The sequence below is a fragment of the Pollachius pollachius genome, assembly GCF_949987615.1.
Source record: "Pollachius pollachius genome assembly, contig: scaffold_69, whole genome shotgun sequence".
NCBI lineage: Eukaryota > Metazoa > Chordata > Actinopteri > Gadiformes > Gadidae > Pollachius > Pollachius pollachius.
The window spans coordinates 97,501-120,648 of NW_027641417.1; the positions used below are offsets into that span (position 1 = coordinate 97,501).

At 48.0% G+C, this 23,148-nt stretch overlaps 1 long non-coding RNA gene across 1 annotated transcript in view; it reads right to left on the reverse strand.

The window, feature by feature from the left end:
- The window catches only part of LOC307091603, an 81,824-nt gene that overhangs the window by 38,552 nt on the left and 20,124 nt on the right, over positions 1 to 23,148 (reverse strand). The window contains exon 2 of the long non-coding RNA XR_013812746.1: positions 16,793 to 16,889. This is a non-coding gene — a long non-coding RNA (uncharacterized lncRNA). The remainder of the gene's footprint in view (positions 1 to 16,792; positions 16,890 to 23,148) is intronic.

Here is a 23,148-nt window from a genome sequence, read left to right on the forward strand (position 1 = left end):
ATATTGTGTGTGTGTGTGTGTGTGTGTGGTAGTGCCAATGCATACAAACAGGCATGGTTGTACGTTAACTAACACACACATACAATTGCAAAAGGTATCCATGCATATGCATGAACTGAAGCATATGCACACACACACACACACACACACACACACACACACACACACACACACACACACACACACACAGGTAGACACGTTGGATGGGGGGTTTAACAAAAACACAGAGACTTTGAGGAGACTGCTCTTAGGCAGCACCCTCCTACTTTAAGAAAAACACATCTATCAGTGAGGGGGGCCGGGGTAGAGGAGTGGGTGGGGGAGACATGGGGGGGAGATCCTGTCAAGTCTCCTCACCCCAAGGTAAGGAAAATCCTCTTTAAATGTATGGGGAGCTGGGGCGCACGCACACGCATACACACACACACACACACACACACACACACAAGCAGAAGCATTCATGGCTCAGTCCGCTATAGTATACACTTCGCTACCACGTTAACAGGGCTAATGAACAGTGTTTTTTATACACCCAAGCTGGGAAGAAAAAAAACAAAAAGTAGGAAAAAGACCAGAAGAAGAAGGGGGACAAAAGAGAGAAAGGAGAGCAGCGGAGTGGTGAGTGGAGCAACATGGCCGCCGCGCATCAATTAACCCTGGGTGTCGTTGTTAGGGAGGAGAGATAACTCAGCTTCATCCAAAAGATTACCTACGCCGGGGGCAATACCACCTCTCCAACCCCACCCCCCTTTCTCCTTCAACCCGGCCTCCGATACATACACACACACCAACGTAACAATACACAGCCTTGAATTTGGCGATGGCTAACTATAGATTTATAAAGTAGGCCAATCGTTAATAGAGAGGAAAAGTAGAGTGAGAGGCAGAGAGAGGGAGAGAGAGAGACAGAGAAAAAAGATACACAGTCCGGTTTGGTTTGGTTTTTATTTTCTTGACTGCACACAAACAAACAGAAACACTCATACACAAAGAGACACAGAAACACACTCCCTAAAGAAACAGTAGCTGTGATAAAAACACAGACACTGGGATGAGCTTTGAAGGACAGGAGGTTGGCTGAACCGCCTGAACAATGTGTTTTCAAGTCTGAATGCGGCAAAGAAGGGGATAATTATGATATTATGATTGCAGGCGCAACACCGGAGGAAGTTCACCCACGCTAACCGCAGTCAATGAACTAACAAAATAACCGCTTTATGTTCTGCTCATTGGCACGGCGTTCCTTAAGAACGCGTTTAGCTGGAAGCCATCACGCGGCCCTCGTAGGCGGGCGACCTTGGGACCACGAGCGGTGAGCTAACAGGAGCGAAGAGTCTCTCGCCATTGAGCACATCGCATATTAAGCTAATGTTTTTCCATAACTCTAAAATAATGCTGCACGCAGAAATGAAACACCAGCATTACGAGACCTCTATCTTGACTGCGTGGGGCTGCGAGGTGCGTTTGCGCGACTATTTCCCATGCGTGTGTGCGTAAGACATATCTCATCACGTTGGTGACAATATTCCATTTAAGGCTTTTATCCTATGCTAGTATCAAGGGCGACGGCAGTGGAGAGCATAACGGAGAGAGATAAGCTGTTTGGGGGGGACGGGATAGGGGGACGGGATAGGGGGTGCGGGAGGATTTCAGAGTGACACATTTAAAATGATTATGAGGTGTGAACAGTTCACGGTCAACATTGCAACACTTCCCCGGCAGACAAAGGAAATGGAATGCATATTGAAAAATAGAGCGGAGAAGATAGAGCTCCTGGAGGGCTGAGGAACCGCGACACGTGTGTGTTCGTCCCTACTGTCGTACATTCACGTTAACAGTGTCAGCATGAGAGTGCGTCTGTGTGTGTGTGTGTATCTGTTTATAAGTGAGGTGGCGGTGTGTGTGTGTGTATGTATCTTTGTGTGTATGTATATGTAGGTGTGTGTGTGTAGATATATATGTTGGTGTGTGTGTGTGTGTGTGTGTGTGTGTGTCTATGTGTGTGTGTCTTTGTGTCTGTGTGTGTCTGTCTGTGTGTGTGTAAGTGTATGTGTATGCGTGTCTTTGTGTCTGCATGCGTCTGTGTGTGTCTGTGTGTCTATGTGTGTGTCTATGTGTGTGTGTGTGTGTGTTCGGCGGGGGGGGGGGGGTCTGTCCAGTAGAGATAGGCTGACCCCCAGAGGAAGACAAATGGTGCCAGCAGGGGGTCCGGGGGGCTGACAGTTGGGCTTCACACGGTAATGGACGCTGACCTGCTGGGGTCAGCGCTGCCACGCACACTGGCAGGGTCCCATTCCTGAACGGGACCCCTGGACCCCCTAGCCCCACCAGGCCAACCTCCAGTAATCTGACACTGACCAAACAGAAGCGGGCACACACACACACACACACACACACACACACACACACACACACACACACACACGCACACACAAGATGAAGACATTCCATAGGATGGACCTACAAAGGGAGGGTGTGTGTGTGTGTGTGTGTGTGTGTGTGTGGATGTTAACGATTAATCGATGATAAATTATTCATCATTAGACATTCACGTGGAAATTAAGCTTAACAATCAAAATGATTCATTTTTGTTTCGAGGGTCCCTCCCAGCACAAGATGGATTTCTGACATTTAATGAATAGAGCGTGGGAAACAATACACAACAATACACTGTTTGAACGGGCCCCTGAATTAACCATCTAGACTAGACAGCAGAGAAGACTCTGTCGCCCGGTACAGTTGAATTGTTCCAACCCGACTTGGTGTGCCGATCAGGTTTACGTTAGAGTTTCAGACGTCAGGGCGTCTCAGTGGCTTATCCCACTGGTGTGCTAGTCACACAGGCATCATGCTTTGAAGCGACCCAGTTCGATTCCCACCGGTGGTCCTGTGGTATATGTCATCTCCGGTCTTCTTCAACGCACTTCCCTGTCTCCCTTCACTGTCCGGCCCAGAAAAATACAACTTTCAATTGTTGTTTTGTTGATATCTTATACGGTGAAATACTTCCAGAAATAGATTTTATTTTGCTTTAAACCATTTGCAAGTACGGCACTGGGTTTTCAGAGCAGGAGAAGAGAGACAGACACGGCAGCGGTAAGAGACAGCAGCAGAGGTAGCAGTCGCACAGTCATTAGCGCTAGCTGCCAGAATCCTGGAGGCTGTGGCATGGCCAGTCAAGGGACTCTCTGACTGTCTCTCTGTCTCCTTCTCAATCCATACCATCTGAGGGAAGAACCTAGAGGGAGAGAGAGATCAAGAGACTCTCTCCCCCTCTCTCTCTCTCTCTCTCTCTCTCTCAGAGAACAGAGGGTAGAGAGAGCAAGAGAGAATCCATCTCTTCGCCATTCCATCCATGGGGATTGAGAGAGAGAGAGAGAGAGAGAGAGAGAGAGAGAAACAGGAAAAGAGAGTAAGAAATATGTCAAAAGTGGAGAAAAGAGATATTAATGTGATGTTCAAATGACTATCCAACACACACACACACACACACACACACACACACACACACACATTGTTCGGAGCAGGAGGAGGTAGGACAACAGACTCCAAGGACACTGCCACCACTCCTACTTCCATCACCATAGCAACAACATAGTCAGCCATAATACAAAATGTAAACAGGTTGATTTGCTTGAGTGTTGACTTGAGTGCTGTCTCCCCAACCCTCGTGTGTATGTGCGTGTGTGGAATAAAATACATGTGCCAAATGCAATAATAATGGCATATACGGATCGAGGGTTAGAACTTGTATTTTTACCTTCTTACCTTCAAACTTTACTCACAGTGACACCATGATTTCACCATCTCAACGGCAGCCAGGTGGCTTCTACAGGTCTCATTAAGGCAACAGTGGGGGTAGATGTCAGATGGGTGATGATAATACCCACAATGCAATTGGGGGAAGATAACTTCTGAGGAAAGAAGAGCTGGGTTCTCTTAGCCAATTACAGCATGTCAAGAGCAAGTCAAGCATGTGTGTCGTACACATGAAAACAGCAACATATGTACGCACACACACACAAACGCGCGCACACACACACAAACACACAAACACACAGACACCCCCTGCAACTGGCAGTTCGACTTGATGAAGCGGGACTCACAGTCCCTCCGTGCCATTACAAAAGGAAACGCGTGACAGCAGAGTGCAGTTACTGGAATCTACGATTATTGGCCAACGCAACACTAACTGACACGGCAGTTCTTTGTGGAGGCCCGCAGGCAGCCAGCCCCAGCCGCCCAGGTGATGAGCATAGCACAACGCTACATTAGCCCACTGCTTAATATGGTGTCGTAGGAGGGAGAGATGTGTGGAAGATGGTAATCAGTGTGTACAGTCGAATAAGGATACGGAGGCTGCTATGAAGAAAAGGTTATTTACATTTTTCCGATGGTGGGACCCTAGCGAACGGTTAGTGCCGAATCGTGGTTGACTGTGATTGTCAATTCTCCACTGCTTATTCTATGCTCACTATCACTTACGGTCGTTATACTAACGGTCGCTAAACCTCATTCTGTTGTACCTTCAGCAGCCTAACAGCAAATTATAACTGCTTGTTTTTCTTCCAACTATCATAACTACTTCTCATTCCAGCCATTAATTATCAATTTCAATTCAATTGCTAAACATAGATACCCATCGTTATCTCCCACCTCGCTTCCACTTACTTTTCTCTATTTTTCAAGTTTCAAAAACCACTTAATATAATGAAGAAATATAGAGACTGTATATAGAGTGAGCGTTAAGTCATTTGCACACTTTTTTTTCCTGCGTAGAAAGGGTTTCATGTAGCTGTATGCATTTCATATGAATACATTGAACTGAGTATTCAATACTGATTTACCCTGCCACAGTTAAACTATACCCTGGATGTCTCTCTCTCGCTCTCTCTCTCCCTCTGGGCCAACACGTGTTTGGGTTTACCTCTGGCGGAGGCCTTCGGTCAGTGGGAGCTCAGGGCAGACTGTAGCCCTTTGTCTGTGGTGCCATTAATCAAGTGTCCTTTAACACAAACACAGAAAGCAGATGAGAGACAAAGAGGGATCCTGAAGGGGAGGGCGGAGGGTGTTGGGTAGGGGGGCTGACAGCAACTCACTTTGGGTGAGGGAGGAGGGGGAGGAGAGGTGGGATGGTTTAGGCCGGGGCGCTGAATCATTTCTGGAGTGCAGTGGGCTGAAATGTAAATGTTTTTCCTCTTATGTCTGCCTCTGTATTTAAAGCCTGGAGTTCGCCTATAAGCAGCGCTACCCACTGTCTGTTCCGCTGGAGTGTGGGGTGAATCTGAGCTTCATATGCGTTCGGATTCATCATGCCACGACACTGCCATGAAATTGGATCAGATTCAAACATTAAGGAAAGTAAACAGAGCAGAAAATGTATTTGCTCAAATTTCAGATTTGGGGTGAAAATTAAGCTAGAGCACAAGCATTGATGAATGATTGCGTTAGTAAATGATTGTGTAGAGTTTAGATCTTAGGCTGTATGAAGCTGCTTCGCTGTATTCAATTTATCCAAATATTCACTTCCAATGACAATAGGCCATCTTTAACATCACAACACGTAAATCAGCTGGCAATAGTTCTCTCTTGTCATCGTAATATCTCTTGCCATATTCTCCCTGGGAGAGAGAATAAGAGGATATGAACAAGAATAAACAAAATAACTTTATTTAAAAAAATACAATTTTATTTGGGGAAAGGGGCAGGCTACGTAAACACTAGTTAAATCCGTAGAAAGAAAGTAGTTTCGCAACACTGGCCCCTAAACCATAACTCTGTCCCTCCATGTCTGCTTCTGGTTGGTATACATTGTGCTAAATGCTATGCTAACACCTTAAGAAAGTGGCCCCCCAAGCAGGACATCTTGACGTCCACGGGTCCACGGGGGACCAGTGGCCCCCTGGAACCACTAGTTCTGACACCCACTGACCACATGGGGGTGGTCAGTGGGTGCTGGTGGGTGGGGATGAGCATGAGTCAACAACCAACAAAATGAACAACATTTTTGACGTGATTCCACAGGTTAAGCAGGCGGTGGCGTGTCTTGTTGACCGTGTGAGAGGGAGTGAGGGGAGGAACTTCTGATGTTGTTTGAGAATCACCGTCAGCTGGGTGTTAACACAGTTCACGCAAAATATGCAGGTGTTGATATTTCCCTGGAGTGATGCGTACCCACCGTCAGAAACATCTATCACAGAGAAGCCATTTCGTAAATACATTTGCGATTGCCGGTTCTAATTACTAAGGGGGCCCAGTGCGCACACACACACACACACACACACACACACACACACACAGACACTCACACACACTCACTCCTCTTACACAGCAAAGCAAGGATGGCCTGGATATAGTACGCACACAAAAACATGTATTCCTTTCAAACAGCTAGTCATGCCACAAACACACACACACACACACACACACACACACACACACACAGACACAGACACAAACACAAACACACACACACACACACACAAACCACAGGATGTGAATTAGCCCTCTGAGGGTCTTCGAGGGGAGGCGATCGATCGGCATTGAGTGAAGACAAGGAGCCCACGCGATCAATAGGCAGCCATTACAAAGATGTGGCCCTTGAGGACTGAGGACTGGATGTGTGTGTGTGTGTGTGTGTGCGTGTGTGGTGGGGGTAGGAGGGGGGTACTACAGAACAGATACCGCTGGAGAGAGCGCATCCACCCCCCCACCCCTTGACACAGTATGTCATGAAGGGTTTTCCTTCATGGAAGACACAGCTCTCATCTGTTGTGTTGCTCAACTTTCGGTCTGTGTTCTTTCAGGAATTCAGTCAGTGCGCGTGTGTCACCTTGGTGAAGAAGACCAGCTCACGTGGACGCACGAAGGACGTATCCACCTTCCTCCATACCGTCAACGATTTCTCTTCTCATCGCTAGTTTTATAAAGACCAACTTTCCAAACTCAGATCTTCCACCCTTTTCCATTATTCCAAGTGCGAGAAGTAGCTCGCCAAGTTCCACAAGCCACCCACCTATTGCGCTGAGGGCTGAAATGCATCATGGGAAAAGAAACGGCAGTGTCTGTAACGAATGGATGGGGCCGTTTCCCCCCCATGTAGGTATAGTACAGTGGGGATTCGGTAGTCTATGGATCATTGTTTCATCCCATAGTAGAACTGCATGGATCAGTGTCGTTATTCCCGTTATTAAGGCTTCAATGGCTTTGATTGGAAGGGAAACTGAAATGACCTGAATTCTGTCTCAGGATAACTCTTATGAGAACACTGTGCTCATAAAATTAATTTTTGTGTGTGTGATTTGAATGTCTATTCTACACACACACACACATAGACGCGCACACACACACACACACACACATACCTCCACACACCGTTTGAAAGTGCCAGGCCAGTGTCTCCCCAGAGGAATTAAACCAATGAAGCAGAATCCGAACTGGCCCTCATTCTCTCCCTCTCCTTCCTTTCCTCCCTCCCTCTCTCTCCCCTACTCCCTACCTCCCTCTCCATCTTGTCAGTCCATCTCCAATGGCACGGCCATTAGACGCAAGCTTCAGCCACAAGCTAGCTGAATAGAAAGATATAAAGGAGGAGGAAAAGTGCGGTGGTTGGATCACGTTGTGGGGAGCGGGCCTATAAAAAGTCAGTCGAATGCTTTTAGCAGAGCTTATGAAACTGGAGCAAGGTGCCAAGTAGCCCTGACCACTCCCCCACTCCCTGCCCCCAGAAAACCTCTTCTGTGGCTGATCAAAAGGAATGGGACACACACACAGGCACACACGTACAGTCATATGTATGTTCTACACCCACACCCACACACACATACATTAAACATAAACACTCACGTGCACACACAGCCCGTTACACACACACACAAATACACAATACAACACACGCACACACACCAACACGCAAACACACGCACGTGCACACACACTCACCACATGACTGGATCAGACTACACGATTTCAGCCCGATTTTGCCCCGATTCATTTGTCGCAGAAAAATTCGCGAGTCGCACACGATTTTGAAAAGTCGGCGACGAGATGAGGTCTTGTAATGTGACATGCTTGCGATCTGCGATTTTTTTCGTCTGCGATGTTCGAAAACGCCACGACGAAAGTTTGGCATGTCAGAAATTCGGGGGAATCGCATGACGTATCCATTGTTGACATGGAGGGAATCCCGTGAACAGCTGGAGCTCACGGGCAGTGTTTACTTACTAGTAAAGAACTAACTAGTAAAGTAAAGACTAGTAGAGATGCGCGGTTGGCGGTCATACTCGCGGACACCGTGGATAATCCACGGGTGGATTGCGTGAAAAAAAGGAATACTTGGAGGAATTGCGGGCGGGTCGCGGTTGAAATAAATAAATATATAATAAGAAGGTTAATATATTGACTAGACAAACGGCAAACTGACCAATTTGACATTATATTTTTCTATAATCTCCCTGCTTCCGAAATCTCTGCCCAGCGCTCGTCCGCTGGTTTTCCATAAGCATTCCACTGTGGATCATCCCTGCTGCGAATGCCCTCACACATTGTTGAAATCATATGCTGGATGCTTTATTCTTTCTATGTGGCTTTTAGTTAATGATCGGGCTATAATAAGACCACGTTGGCTATGTTCAATGACAACAGGGGACATTTGATAGTGGTTGGACATTTTAGCGAGCCGACAGGCTTTTGTCGGGACGCAACTCAAAATCGGGATGACATTTCAGCTCATCCGTGCATCGCTACAAACTAAACTTCACTGCACTACGCAGAGGACCGCCATCGTAATGCCTAGTATAGGAACTCGGGATCCATTGTTATTTACACTTTGTTGCTGCGTTGATGCTGCGTGTATCGTGAACGATACAAAGAAAACTTGCCTTTGTACTTTTGGCTTGAGCCATATTTTTGTTTGTGAGTGAAAATGATTAGTCAACTGCAACTATCACAGCTGATCACGCGCCTGTAATATAAACAGAGAGGCGTGGCGGGAGTCACGTAACCATGACAACAACTGCTTATCAAAATCATTTCAGTGTGAAAAGTGGAGGCAAAACATTCCAAAAACGATATGAAGACGATAGTGTGGACGGAGATCGTTTTCAATGCGAATGTGGGTTTTTATATTTACCCGGGTTAGTGTGGACAGGGCCTAAAGATCCTAGCGCATCGCACCCTTGAATCTTATAGTGTGGCCAGTCTTCCGACGAGACAAGGCCCGATTTCATGGCTCTGTGATCGCATAGTGTGACATGTTAAATCGTGGAGGAATATCTGAGAATCGTGTAGTCTGAACCAGCCAACACACACACACACACACACACACACACACAGATTGACTGGGCTGGGCCGTGGTCTGTGTTGCCTTGGAAGGCTGCAGTGGACTATTATGGGGTGGACCGCCCTCTTTGCAGTGGCCCCTCTGTTTGAGCAATCTGGGTTCTGTCTGGGTTTGGATTGGGACCAGAGTGGGCCACACAATACACTTCTGTGTTTAGAGAGACGTAGAGAGAGAGAGACGGAGAGAGAGAGAGAGTGAGAGAGAGAGAGAGAGAGAGAGAGAGAGAGAGCGAGAGAGAGAGAGAGAGAGAGAGAGAGAGAGATAATACTAGAAAGGGACCTGTCATATTCTGGTGTGTGAGTGAGCTGTGCACATTTGTGACATTTGTGCATTACAGGTGGTGTGTGTGTGTGTGTGCGTGCGTACATTAAAGTACGCACGCACACACACATCCTCATCAACATTGAATCTCTGTTCAGATCATCATGCGCCCCAGGACTCTGCTGCCTCAGCAGATAACTGCCATTTTGGGGCCTGCAGCAGCAGCAGGTTCCCTGCTACATGCACAATTTGACGGTTGGTGTTTCGAGACACACCTCCGAGGAGGGCTCGGCAACGCACACCATTGATACAACTACACTGCAAGAGACACTCTCTTCTCGGCCTGAGAGGAAAATGAGAGAGAGACAGAAATTCACAAAAATGTCTTAATAAAAATGTTGTGATGGCGATTTTGAGATGTTGGATCGTGCATCAATAAAGTATTATTCCATCTCATCCCTTTCTTGCGTCACGTTTATAACCTGTTTCGTCCCTGAGTCCCTCTACATGTGTCGCTCAGGTCTCCCCCTGCCTTTAAATTACAGAGAGAACACACGGTCCCCTTCCCTTTAATTGGTCCAGGGACCAGACCACCACCTGCCCCTTTAAGAGACATGCTGTTCCAAGCGCCTGTGTGCTGGGCTGGGGAGCGCTGTACACCGCATGTTCTGTATTATGTAGTGTGTGTGTGTGTGTGTGTGTGTGTGTGTGTGTGTGTGTGTGTGTGTGTGTGTGTGGAGATATGTGGGTATGTGGGTCTGTGCGTGTGTGCATGGAGGTGTGTGGGAATGTATGTCTGTGTGTGTGTGCGCATGGAGGTATGCGGGTATGTGTGTGTGTATGTGTTTTTGTGTGTGCGTTTATCTGAAAGAGTGTGTGTGTGTGTGTGTATACATGTGTAAGTGTGTGTGTGTGTGTGTGTGTGTGTGTGTATGTATATATGTCTAAGCGATGTGTGTTTGAGGGTACATGGGTAAGTATGTGTGAGGTGTGTGTGTGTGCGTGTGTGTGTGTGTGTGGTGTGTGTGTGTGTGTGTGTGTGTGTGTGTGTGTGTGTGTGAGGCCGGCGGTAGGGAGAGGGGTGGGTGGTGGTTCCCTACAACCCGGCCCACCAGAGTGGATTTGTTGATGCGTTGCCGCTGCCAAGTTCCTGTCAGGAGGCGCCCTGGAGAGGAAGAGCGGGCTGCTCCGCCAGCTACACCCTTGCTCCCCCCCGCCCCCCGTCTCCACGCCACGGACCAGCAATAACAAATACGCAAGCTATGTGGCCTGCTTTATAGAGCCATCGGCCCGCCCCCATCCAATCCAGTGGTGCACGTATTACCACGACCACACACACGACCACACGCGCACACACACGCTCACACAGACACATGCACATACACACACACGCACGTTCACACACACACACACGCATGCGCACGCACACGCACATGCTCACACACACAAACACACGTGCTCACACACACACAAACATACATGCACTTGCTCGCACACACACACACACAGACATGCTGACACACACAAGCTCACACATACATGCACATGCTCAAACACACACGCTCACACATAAATGCACATGCTCACACACAAACACACACACACACACACACACACACACACACACACACACATCCAATTTGTCCCATTAGGAAGTGCTCCAAAAACACACAAAAGTGAGGTCATAAGCAGCAGTCTTAATTTGTTGACCTAAACAGTTTAACACCCATTTGCTGAAAATACTAAAAAGTGGTACAAAGTCATTAAAGTAATGTTTTACAAGCGGCTCTCCGTTGTGCTGGGAACTCTATCTACACATTAAAGTGGTAAATGGTGAATGGTGTGCGTGTGTGCGTGTGTGTGTGTGTGTGTGAGATACAAACCCCAGATACATTGAGTGTCTTGGCATGGTAAACTTAATGTGTAATAATACAAGAGCCCAGCATAGGACACTTAACACTGATATCGATACGCCTGTGTAGAGCGACAATACATAAAAGACAAGAGGCTGTTGGGATTCAAACCAAAATCACTGCAAACAAACACGCCCTAAAACAGTATACTTACTTAGAAGAACAAGGCTCTAAACCAGTATAAAGGTTGTAACAAGCGCAGTAGCATTTAAACCCTGTCAATGCAGTCATCGCCGGCAAAATTCAACCTCAAGAATCAACTTCTTCTTTGAACTTCATTAGTATGTTTGAAGACTGAAAAAAGGGAACACTGATTTAGGAACAATCATTGATAGGGAAACTTATAATTATCTCCCTTGTTTGGACCTCATGAATGTATTGCTTGAAAAACCGCCCAAAATATTTGGCTGGGACAAAAGTTCCACCCAGAGGTGGGTGACAGCGTCATGACGAGCCATGGCCGGCCTTTGGACATGCAATCAAGCACGTTCATGTTTGTATCCACTCATCATCTACGCTAGCAGACCAAGCGATCGCCTCTGCAAACCCAGGCTGCTGTAATCCTGGCCAGGATCATGGAAATACTGGTGTAAAAAAAATATGCCAGTTGCAAAAATTGCTCAATTTTGTCTCATTTGTGTCATTTTCACTTTTCTAACATCCAACAGTGTACGGCCATTAGGGAGATTTCAACATGTTTTCACAAGCTCTGAGTAAAATACTGTTTGCAACAATCTTTAATAACACTTTTTGGACCATAAACCTTGGAAAGCCTTTTTTTCTTTTTACGTAACATTTATAAAAGGACCCTATTCATCTGCTCTAAAAACAAAGTTTGCCCATGAATTGTCTGGCCCACTCCAACACAACTTGACTTCCAACACAACTGCACTTTTCGTCACAAACCGCCGATTAATATTTAACAAGTACACTATGACAGATCAAAACCGGCCCGGCAAAAACTGCACTTCATGGTGTCTGATCTGGACCTTAGATCGGTCTTGACAATACAGCCCTTCCCAAAAATTCTCCCCAAACATGCTGGAGATTATGAGTACATTGCGTACTGCGTTGGTATCAGAGCACCGCTTAGACATGGCTGCTGATGTTGTGAGTCACCTGTCAGTCAGCCGGGGTCACTGAACAGAAGTGACGAGCGGGGAAAGGAAAGGGCGACTCAAGGTTAGAGCTGCTTGCCTACACAATAAGTAGAACAAACGTCAGCATTCGTACGTTAAGAAAAAAGGGTTAGCCTTTGGTATGCAAAAGATGAGCCCTGGCATGACTGCGTTACTCCACTGGATGCATTTGAATGTCTACGTATGTGTGTATGTGGTATGCGTGTTTGGAAGCCAAAGTGTGTTTTGGAATATGTGTACATGGTATGCATGACTAAAACAGTGTTGCACAATACAGACGGACAGAAAGACAAACAGAGGGACAGATAGATAGAGATAGAGATAGATAGATAGCGAGAGAGAGAGAGAGAGAGAGAGAGAGAGAGAGAGAGAGAGAGAGAGAGAGAGAGAGAGAGAGAGAGAGAGAGAGATAGAAATATAGAGAGGGACAGACGGGCAGCAAAAAAAGGAGAATGCTAGAAAGGGAACTGTCATATTCTGGAAATAGGGAGATAGAGAGATGTGCATGGCTGTGTGTGTGAGAGCGTGCTTGATTGCTGCACGGTCACGCCCGTCACCGTAAGCACTGCGGAAGACGAGGTCACACGAGGAAAGAGGAAGAGGAAGAGAAACAAAAACAGAGACAGAGACAGAGAGAGAGAGAGAGAGAGAGAGAGGGAGAGAGAGAGAGAGAGAGAGAGTGTGTGATTGTGTGTGTGTGTGTGTCTTGGGTGGAGGTATATGCAAGAGCCAAAACAGGAAGTCTTTGGTGCCAGGCATGCAGCAGGCTAGGGGCTACTCACGACGGGACAAACCCATTCTGCTGTTGAGGAATGGAACCTCTGACCCCTGCAGCAAGAACATCAAACCCAGCCCCCAGAGAGCATGATGGGAAAATGGTTCTGGACCCAATGACATGGAGATATTGAGACATATATAAAGTGCAATGAACTTGTTTGCATTGCAAAGATCACACAGCAATTAGGATATAACATAGGCCTATACTTCTGTAAAAATGACATATAATTATAACATTCGATGACACAAGATGACAGCTGCCATTCTCATTTAATCAGAGGTACATTTTGCACCGGCATTCATGCAATCGATGCACCACAATAAATATATAAATTAAATAAAGAACAGTGCCAAAGGCCTATATGCTATTGCAATAAGCTTTACATTGTGTATATCATACTGTCCATTACCAAGAGGACAACAAATCCATAAGAAAGCTTTAAAAAAAACGGAATCAATGGCCACAGGGAAAACCGTACAGTTATGTTTACCTCCCTGTTCCAGGGCTATCCCATAATTCTCGCGCTGAATAACACGTGTATCGATGCATTCGCTTTGGCTATGAAAGGCCTCTCCCACACAGCGAGAGCTTTGGCAGAGTCGTGCCAAGGTTTGACAATGGAGACGACATTCCGGCCGGACTGTCAAGCCGTCTACTATAGGAAGTGTTGAAAAGGGAAGCCTGGTGACGGCTTCCCTTGCGTCTCGGCTACCGTGCCTCTGTATGGGAAGAACAGATACTTCACTGAGGAACCCTCAACGGCATAGGGAAGAATGTCCTTTATGGAAGTCGACGCTCCGTCGGAAAACTACAACGGTTATTCGAAAAGAACTGTGAGCAAAAGCAACTACAATAAATAACGCAAAAATAAAATGCAGAACAAATTTGCTCAGCTAAAAAGGAAAAAGGGGGTACATTTGATAATAAAATAGAAAGTTTGTGCTGGTGAATAATTCCGTAAATAATGAAGATGAGAAATACGAAATGGCTCAGAATGAGTCGTTTTATGGGAATAACTGAACATTACATAATAAATGCTTTCTACATCCCTGAATTTTCCATAAGCCGAGGAAAGGTGTGCGAGAGAGTGAGAGACAGACATAGACACACAGAGAAAGAGAGAGGACGAGAAAGAGAGAATCACAGACAGAGAAGGAGAGAACGAGAGAGATACCGTCACAGACAGAGAGAGAGAGAGAAAAGAGAAAAAGACAGTCACAGACAGAGGAAGAGAGATAGGCAGAGAGAGAGAGAGACACTCAAAGACAGAGGAAGAGTGAAAGAGATTGTCACAGACAGAGAAACAGAGAGACAGCCGCAAACAGAGAGAGAGAGATAGAGAGAGATAGAGAGAGAGAGAAAGAGACAGAGACAGAGAGAGCGAGCGAAAGAAAAAGAGACAGGGACAGAGGGAGAGAGAGAGAGAGAGAGAGAGAAAGAGACAGAGAGAGAGCGCTACCCACTCACTGTGTGAATCATTAAAGGCATGTGTTCCACATCAGCAAGCCAGGGCTGATTCCCCAGCCCCATCGAAACTATCACACATCGCAGAAGTGCTTCTTCAAGAAAGAGGTGCAGCAGACCAAATATAACCTGAGAGAGAGACAGAGATTGAGAGAGAGAGACAGAGCGAGAGAGATTGAGAGATCCCAGCTATCCTTTGGCTAATAGGAGAGGGCATACCAGACGTCTTGCCATCCATATCCACTGATACACTGACACACACACACACACACACACACACACACACACACACACACACACACACACACGGTGGCGGGGAGTAATGGGTTACACTGGCTTGCAGCTTACTGGCAACTTGCTTACTTGGTCAATGGGCGGGGCTTGGAGAGGGTTGGACGGAATACCCACCACCCAAACTCCTGATTGGCAGATGGAAACAATTACAATAAAAATAAATAACACAGCCAACACTGACAAAACCAAGACGACCTCAAAGCCACAAAACGATTCCGCCGAGTTAATACGGACCAGGCTGCTGCCTCCCCCCCCGAGAGTCACTGCTTCAAGACCTCACCCCCACAATGTACTCCTGCCTGCCAAAGTGCCCTTGTTCAAGGCACCTGAAGCTCAACCAACACCCCGTGGATTTCTCACCATGAAGTCGTAACAGAGGTGGTATTCCTACAAAGGGCACACCATGAATGCGGGGTATTGTACGAGTATAAAGCACGGAGCACAGCCCCCTGTTTCTCCTTTATTAACCCAGCGGTCCGACCCTGCGCCATGCTTCCAGGAGTTGGCTCGCGTCAGACCCGCCCACTCCGTTGGCGTCAGCCAGTCGGGACGCGGGTACCCGCGGCGCCGATGAAACAACATCCAGGAATCGTCCAAGTTCTGACGCATCACAAAGCAGGAACATCGGTTCTTCGGAGAGAGAGCTTCACGGCAGTGTGAGTCAGACCTGGGCCGCGAGAGGTTTCCAAAAAAACACTTGAAAAGCCTCTCAAAAGGCACTCAGGGGTTTGCTTTTCAAATTGAAACACAAAGAAGCTAGGTACTAATGGCGCACTTGAGTGATGGATGTCTCAGGCCCGCGCGCACGCTAGGGCTGTGTGACACTGACGACGTGTAATGGGAGCATTAGGATGGAAGTAATGCTAAGCGGAGGCGTCATGAGTAATCGTTAGACGAGGGGAAAACTGTTTGGTGTGGCCCCGACTTCAGTCCATTCTCATCGTTCTGCATTTATAAGCTGTTCCCGTGCCTGCACATGCCACATGTACAGAGCGATGTTGTCAAAGACCATTGTAGAACTCCAAACGCCGTGCGGCTTGTTGAGGTAAAAGCACAGCATGTCCCAAGACATCCCAACGCAATCTAGTGTAAAATTTAACCTTGGCCATAAACTAAGCTATGTTAGCCTCATAGAATAATTGCCATCGTCAGATCATATTTTGGCCAAATTGTGATATATTACCTAACGCTACCCTCCCAAAGCTGCTGATTCACCGTGCCTCATTGGCTATATCTTAGCCAATCAGAGTGCTTTTTACATTACATAATCACTATCTGCCTAAGTCATCTATTTAATCACAAGATGAACCTTAAAAGATGAATAAGGTAATTATGCTATGAGGCTAAACGATTTGGCTAAGAATTTCCTTTTTATTACATCAGAGGTAGAAACTGTCACTTTAAACACAACGTCCGCAGCAGAAGTGCAGATAAGGGGTCCGGGAGGCTGAGCCACCGCTCCGCCCAGCCATGGCGGACCCCTGGTGGACAGCAGGGGGTGGTTCGGTTCCGGGGGAGGGCTATCTGCATGGACAGGGGCTGGCGCACACCAAGAGCTCCAGATTAGCCGGAGCTGTGACGGCCGCCACAAATGTGGGCTTACCCCAAAAACGTCAATCCTCCTCGGGCTCCTCCTCCACCTCTTCCTCCTCCCTGCCTTCGAGGAAATCCCGGTCCAAATCAACGGCCGCTCCTTAAATCTGAGGAGGAGGAGAGAGAGGGAGAGAGAGAGAGAGAGAGAGAGAGAGAGAGAGAAGGAGAAAGAAAGAGAGAAGGAGAGAGAGCAGAGGAGATGGAGGAAGGAGATATTCAAACGTCAGGCCTTGTTGTCCTTATCCTTATGTTTTGTAAGAGTGTGTTAGATGACACCCCCTTACTCTCTCCATCGCCTCAGCACTCTACCACCCTCTCTCTCTCTCCATCACCTCCCCTCAGCACCCTTCCAGCCTCTCTCTCTCTCTCCATCACCTCCCCTCAGCACCCTTCCAGCCTCTCTCTCTCTCTCTCTCTCTCTCTCTCTCTCACCACCATCCTCTGTCTCTCTTCTGTCTGAAATGCAACCCACACATCAGGATCACATCAGCAAGACCCACCAACACAGCAGCCTCCTTGAACAACCTCCACCTTCCACACTCGCCACCACCACCATCTCACCAACCACAACCCCCACCCTCACGTCACACAAAGCACCAAGTGAACCAGCATCATGTGCAGCGGCGTCAGATTGCGTGGGAGACTACCTAGGCCTCAACCAAGACACACAACTTCATTATCGCAATGTGAATCAGGAGGCAAAGGGAGGACATCCCCCTCAGCCTGACGCACACGCTCACAGGGGAGGTGGGGGGTAGGGGTTTAGCGTGAGCGGGAACAGAGGCGCCATCAGATCAAGTGAAGTTGAGGTGGCTTGTCAGCAGGACGTCCCGAGGCGTCCCGATCAATGACGGCCGTTTCTGGAACCGACGCGACGATACAGGCCTGAGCGCGTTTCTGGGAAGAATTGTGAGAAAGAGGGGAGGTGTGCGTGCGTCAGTGTGAGAGAAGTTCAGTACGCACGTGTTTGTGTGTGTCTGAGAGACAGGAAGCGACAGTGTGTGTGTGTGTGTGAGACAGGGAGCAACAGTGTGTGTGTGTGTGTGTGTGAGAGAGACAGGGAGCGACATTGTGTGTGTGTGTGCGTTAGAGAGACAGGGAGTGAAAGTGTGTGTGTGTGTGTGTGTGTGTGTGAGCATGTGAGGGAGAACGGGAATGACAGTGTGTGTGTGTGCGTGTGAGAGAGACAGGGAGCGAGAGTGTGTATGTGCTTGTGTGTTTGTGTGTGTGTTAGAGAGACAGGGAGCTACAGTGTGTGTGTGCGTGTGAGAGAGATGGAGCGACATTGTGTGTGTGTGTGTGCGTTTTAGAGAGACGGGGAGAGACAGTGTGTGTGTGCGTGTGAGAGAGAAAAGGAGTGACAGTGTGTCTGTGCATGTGAGAGAGATGGAGCGACAGTGTGTGCGTGCGTGCGTGCGTGCGTGCGTGCGTGCGTGCGTGTGTGTTTGGTCGTGGGACAGAGAGCGACAGCTTGTTTGCGTGTGTGTTTGTGACAGAGAGCGAAAGTGTGTGAGAATGTGTGTGAGTAGGGTGGGGCGGAGGGGGAACTCTGGGCATCACTAGAACAATGACAGTATTTAGAAACATGCTCATCCCGAGTCACATGACAATTAGCGGTCATAATAAATTCTACAGCTAACAGGCGGAGCGTGTGGAGAATGTTTTTTGCGGGACAAGTGTTCCCACCAAAAACAACAACAGGCAATATAGAACGGGCGTGAGGTCTGTCCAGAACAAGACACTTGGGACAGAGAATCCGTGCTAACGTGCTTATCCCTGGTGGCATGCCATTCTGGAGAGAGAACCTGATTGATTAGTTACTGGCCTGAATTTGCATACAATTTAATTTTGCCTTGTGATATATTTTGAGAAATGTGTCACTTACAACCATGGCATTAATTCAGGCAACTTTCAAAATGTTATAGATTACATAAATTAATATAACATAAACCCAAACTAACCCTTTCAAATGACTCTTGCGATCTATCAGACCAAGTTTGATATTATCAAGTCGGACGTAAATGACCAACAATACTTGAATGGGTTAGGAGGAGAGTCAAAATTGATCTTGATGAAGAGGCTCATCTTTCCCCATTCCTAACCTAGAGTAGGTGGCAGAGGCTGTAAGTCTGTGGGTCTATGTGTCCTTCACTGTTCACATCCAGTCTAATCACACACCAAGACAATCAGCCGTCCCACACCCAGAACCTTTGTGTGTGGACCCCACTTCCTGTCCGACTGAGTGAACTTCCTGTTTTCCGATCCAGCTGATTTCCAAGCCAATTATCGTCACTGGAAATATATTTTAAGCGACCCCAGTGTTGGTGTGTGTGGGGGTGTGTGTTTGTGTGTGTTTGAATAAGTGAGTGAGTGAGAGAGCAACCTCGTCTATGTTAAAGCTACTCTCTTTTCCAAGCAATCACAGCTTCACAGTATCTAGGTTAGGTAAGATTGAGAGACTGTTTGCGTGTGTGTGCAAGTGTGTGTGTGTGTGTGTGTGTGTGTACGCGTGTGGTGGGTGCGTGTACATGCATGTGTGACTGTGCACGCGCGTGTGTGTGTGTACGCCTTGTGAATGTGTGTGTATGCGTGTATGTGTGTACACGTGAGTGTGTGTCCAAATCACACACCACAGACACCACACACACACACAATACTACACAATGGAGGTGGCAATTAGTTTTGCCCTGGCCCATTTATCTAAGGTCTTAAGAGTCTACAACCAAACATAAATAGAGGCAAATGAAATAAAAACTGTTAACAACTCGTTGGGATTCAAATGCATCCAACATACTCTTGAGAAAAAAAAGAAAGAAAACTTCTTGAGATACACAAAATAACAATATTAAAAAAAGATGGCATCCAAGGAAAAGGAATAGAACTGGAATGAATGTTTAACCATGAACGGAGGGTTTATGGTCAGAATTGTTTGGCCACATGTTATTGCTTCACCAAGGGCATTTTAGTGATGGGGGGGGGTAAACAGAGTGTGCTTAAGTGATCATAGTTGATTTTCAGTGGAGTGAAAGAGGTCATCATACATTAGGGCAGGATACGTCACGTACAACTGAAAGATCCTCTGAATGACACAACACACCCCCCCATCCTGATCAATGACCATCAGATCATGAATGCCGAGTAAGTCATGGGCTGCGGCAATGAGACGAAGTGTGTCCCTGTGGTTGAGTTTGGGGGGGGGGGTAGAGGGTTGGGCTACACTATAGACAGTCTGAACGTTCAGCGTGATCCGATAGAAAGAGAGAAAAACTTGAGACCAGAAAGAAAACATTTTAGGCCAGTTTTGCAGTTGCGGACCGCTGCCATTCCCACACACGCTCAAAGGTTGACACCGATCCATACACCTACACACCCCACCCGCCCACCCACACACACACACCCCCCCGGGCCCCGACCCAGACACAGAGGCTGGAGGATCTCCAAACACGTACATCTGTTTTTCTTAAACGGAACCCGACGCGGCGAGGCCCAGCTGTGAGGCGACCGCGGGGGACGCCGTTGCTACGGAAACCGCCCGGCACACTCGGCGGACAGCGGCGGCCTCGGACACGTGATAATATGACCACCACCAACCACCCCACCCCCCCCCACACACACACACTCGCCCAACTCCCTCTCCCCCCTCCTGTAACCCTAATGAACTATGCAGATGAGGAGCACATGAGGAGAGGTGTGTGTGTGTGTGTGTGTGTGTTGTGTGTGTGTGTTTCTATGCATGTGTATGTGTGTGTGTGTGTGTGTGTGTGTGCGTGTGCGTGTGCGTGTGTGCGTGTGCGTGTGCGTGTGCGTGTGTGTGGGGGAGGGTCAGGGACGCTGGCTAAGCGTCCCTGACAGCCCTGCTCCGCACGCTGCCCTGGGAGAACGGGGACAGCATGAGCCTAAAGCGGAGCGTTCGGATCAAGGCTCGGGTGGGACGGGAGGGGCGGGGTCAGGTCGACGGGTTGGGCTGAGGAAAAGGGCGAGGGGGTGGGTGTTTGTAGGACAGGGGGTGTACAAGTGTTGTGTGGTGGTGGTGGTGATGGTGGTGGTGGTGGTGGTGGCGCGGGGCTATGTGGAGATGCAAGCCCTGTGGAGCAGGTTAGGAGCCAACTGAGCAACTTAAGACCCGAGAACAAACACACACACACACACACAAATACCCAGACACACACATGCAAAACACAAACCACGCAACAGACAGTCAGGAAAGTACCGAACCACATTGTGAGGTCTGCTGACCCGCAGTGCTTTCACAATGACCACGATCCACCGAGACACGGTTCACATGTTAGCCGAGGAAGTGAGATCGGATTCCCCAAACATGCCAAAAGAGTTGGTGGAAGTGGTCACAGGAAGTCTGGATGGTGTGACCGCCGTCTGCATCTCTGTCTGTTTGACTGCATGTCTGTCTGTCCTCAAAGAAAATCTGGGCTGGATACAACAGCCAGAGACACACAAAACGTATCAACCACGACAACTTTCCTTGAGGCCATCTGCTCAGTGATATCGCTTTCCCTCCGTTATCTCGGGCGCAACCCTCTTGTATTTCACCATATCACACACACACACACACACACACACACACACACAGACACACACACACACACACACACACACACACACACACACACACACACACACACACACACGCATGCAGGAGAAGAAGCAGGCGATGGGACAACAGAAAAGTGGTTTTCTCCAGCAGCGAGAAACAGGGACCCTAGGGAGCACGGTGCGCAGGCATCACGCTGCCATGGAAACAACATGTAGGGAGAAGGTCAGAGAGAGAGAGAGAGAGGTTAAGAGAGAGCGAGAGAGAGAGAGAGGGGGGTAAATAGAGAGGTAAAGAGAGAGAGAGCGAGAGAGAGTGAGAGAGGGGTAAAGAGAGAGAGGTAAAGAGAGAGAGAGAGAGAGAGCGAGAGAGAGAGCGAGAGAGCGAGAGAGGTAAAGAGAGAGGTAAAGAGCGAGAGAGAGAGAGAGAAAGGTAGAGAGAGCGAGAGCGATAATGGTGGAGTAGATAGATAGATACAATAGAGGACAATAGAAACAGAAAACAATATGGATGAAAGGAAAACCTAGAGAGAAAGAGGTAGAGAGAGGAAGGGAAAAAGAAAACGGACACAAAAGGGGTCAAGGGGAAGGGAAAACAAGAAAGATACCGTGAAAGAAAAAACTTAGAAGAGAGCGAGGATGAGAGGGAGAGAGAGAGAAAAAAAGAAAAGAGTAGTCGATAAATAAAGAAGACACGGGAAACACACGAAACAAGAGACACACGCAGAGGGAAACCAGGGAAGAGAAGCAGGACACACACACACACACAAACGCACACACAGGAGACCTCCGGTGAGTTAGAAAGCGAGAGGAAAGAGAGACAGTTACAGAAAGTAAGGGTTTGGGGAGGGGTTGTATAAAATACAACCACCACCACCCCCCTCTTCTCTCTCTCCACCCCCTCCTCCTCCACCTCCTCCACCTTCCCAACAGCCCTTTGCTGTTGAGAGCTCTAACTAGGATATACGAGTGCCCAGGGACGGGGGGCTTGGGGGAGGGGGAGGGGGGGGAGAGAGAGCGAGAGCTCGGCAGCCCTGTCCCGTCATTCCTGAGGAATCCTCCGTGAGAGCTGGCAACGGAAAAACAGGGAGGGCGCGTGCGTGATGTATGGTATGGGAAGGCCACATGTGAAGAGACAATAAGCGCAGCGTTCCCGCGGCAAGCTTTCCTTAGCCAGGTGGAACCAGGCCGGGCTCAACAGAAGAAAAGCAGGCTATCGGTTCCATCGCGGCCCTAGCAGCATGTGTTTGACGTTGCCTACGGTTTAGGGCAAACATTGTGGTCCAGATATGATTGTTGTTGTTTTTTTTACTGTGAAAACGCGACCTTCTTGAGGACCGAATCACGGAGTAGTGGATCGATTTACAAAAAAAAGGAAAGCTGATCTTTGTTTTGTGATGTGTTGGATATGGCAGGGGCTGAGGGGTCTTCGACTCTTGGCCCATAAGGTTCTGGTTTGAGACGTGTAAAGGGAGTATAGTGAAACGTGTATAGTGACGTACAGTGAAGTCACCCTACGTCACATTTGGATAAAGGTTCAACGACTAAAGAGTATTATTAGTAAAAGGAGAACCAGTTTTTCTTACGTTGGCTAGGCCTTAGGTTTTAGACTGCTGAGCCAAAAAGGGATCTCAGCGGCGGGTTTCAAAACTGACATAACGCACTTTCAGTGCCCCCCCCCACCCCACACCCCACGCTAAATGAGTCAGTTGCGCACGCTTTGCCACAAGAGAGTTTCGGAGGTCCCGGTTGACAGCCAGGGCTGCGCGGCAGCGAAACCGAAACTTTGAAGAGCTTCTCCATTTCAAAACGGTGCCC